Source organism: Micromys minutus, assembly GCF_963924665.1.
Source record: "Micromys minutus genome assembly, chromosome: 1".
In the NCBI taxonomy this organism is placed as follows: Eukaryota; Metazoa; Chordata; class Mammalia; order Rodentia; family Muridae; genus Micromys; species Micromys minutus.
This window is the reverse complement of record NC_137969.1, coordinates 136,996,014-136,998,005: the sequence shown is the minus strand read 5'-3', so window position 1 is coordinate 136,998,005 and position 1,992 is coordinate 136,996,014. Positions and strand designations below refer to the sequence as shown.

The window sequence follows — 1,992 nt, the reverse complement described above, 5'->3', positions numbered from 1 at the left end:
ATGGTTATAGGGTCTTGATTGGTTAATTCAAATCATGCTAGGGTTTAGAGTGAGGACATGGCTGTTCTTCATAATGGGTTTCCGAGAAAACAGATATAGCCCTGGGTCAGCACTCTGGATAGTCCCAGATACTTCTTGTTCCTTTTCAGTTACCCTTTCTGGTCCATCTGGCTGACTATAGATATCCTCTTTGGCAGAATGTTGAGGCCCCATCTGATTATCTCATTTAGCCTTCTCTAGCGGCTGGGTTTGCATCAGCCAAGTTTTCTCGTATGGCTGCCGGGGGGTTTTCAGTATTAACTGCTCTAGTCCGGCACAGCCCAGCAATGCCCTTGGACTCAGCATTTGAGAGTTTACAGCACGAGGATCCAGAGTTTGAGAATCTGGGTTACATACTAGGACTGTCTTGTAGACCAGAGGACCCAGAGGAAGAAGACGTTTGCCCTTCTGGCTTTCAGTCTTGCTTGGATCGTGCACTGTGGGGAGCCATTTTGGCACCTCTAGACAATTGATGGTGGATAATCTCATTTTACCAGGACATCTTGAAGCTAGCCAAGACAAAAACCTGGCTTCGGTGCTACTCCCTGTAAGGGCTAGAGTTAAGTACATATGGATATAGCTCAAGGCAGAACCCTTACTAAGGCTATAGGGAAGTAAATTTCATCTGAAGTTCTAGGCAGAACCCTTAGGAATACAGCTCAGGGCAGGGCAGATTTTGGGATTTAGGCACATCAGTATCCATTTTTTGTCTCCGACCTTTTCAACTGACCTCCACTAAGATGTTTATGGGATCTTTGTTAACTTGCTTGTTCCCAGGCTCAGAACTGATCTTACCTTTTTGCATGTAATTAAAGTGATTTAAAAAGAGAACGGAATAAACCAGGCTTTACTTCACCCTGGAGTTTCAACCTCAAAGCTGGCAGAAGTCATGTTGCAACTTTAACTAACACGTCTTTTTTCTTTCAGTCCTCGCTCCGGCTCTGGGGAGCCTAGTCTCGGACAGTGCACTTCATTTCAATCGCCATTCCTCCCTTTTGGAAAGCAACATTTATCATCCCTGCCATATGCCCCGCCTTACTTGCTGTTTCTTCTGTCCACGTGCTCATGGTGCATCGCCTCTCACGGCGACTTCCTCCTCCTTTACTCCAATTATTAATATTTTATTTGGTGATATTTATAGTGTACTTTACTACAGTGATTAATTGAAGAATTAGAAATTTTGAAAACTTAATAAAATATCATTAGGTACTTGCTCTTTGTCTTTTAAAAAACTTTTTATGGAATATAAGGATTGATTTTAGAATAATTGCCATTCTCCTGATGACTAATTATATTGAATGGGATATAATTTTATCACATATGTTAATAAGCTAGTATAAGGTTACTGACAATATTTTTCAATTGATTTGACTAGCTTTTGCTTTGTGATGATTTTCGTTATAATTTATTTGTTGTTATAAGTCTTGTAAATATGTCTCCCATCTATGTTTTAGCTTTCTTTTAGTTAGTAATACCTTTTGGGAACTACTTTTTAAAATGTAGAATAGCAAATATTTACTCTTTTTCTGTCTCTAGGTCTCTCTGTGGAAACACTTAAAAGTAGAACAAATTTAACTTGTAATTTCCTTATGATTTTCACTGAATATATAAAAGTGAATATATTACAGCATGTCTATAAATCCACTGTAAGAAATTAAAGTCTTCTTGAGCATAGATGCAAAGCCATTAAATATTTATGTCAAAAAAATCTATCAATGAGCAAACAACATTTTAATTGTCACCACTACAGCATATGCTTTGTATCTAACCAGGTATATTAAATTTTACTGCCAAGCTTCCTGTTATGTGAAGATGGTTACTAAGAGTAATTTGTACACATTGCCAAATATGATTATTAATTCCAGTCTTCAATTGGACTGAATTTTTCAGAATCCATGAAAACACATATTTGAATGTACTTATGTGGATATTTGTGAAAAGATTGAACCAAAA

General features: G+C 37.7%; 1 long non-coding RNA gene across 1 annotated transcript in view; it reads left to right on the top strand.

The window, feature by feature from the left end:
• The first annotated feature begins 1,901 nt into the window (after positions 1-1,901).
• The window catches only part of LOC308426375, an 8,871-nt gene continuing 8,780 nt past the window's right edge, over positions 1,902-1,992 (top strand). Inside the window, exon 1 of the long non-coding RNA XR_013975201.1 lies at positions 1,902-1,992. This exon is cut by the window's right edge and continues 19 nt beyond it. This is a non-coding gene — a long non-coding RNA (uncharacterized lncRNA).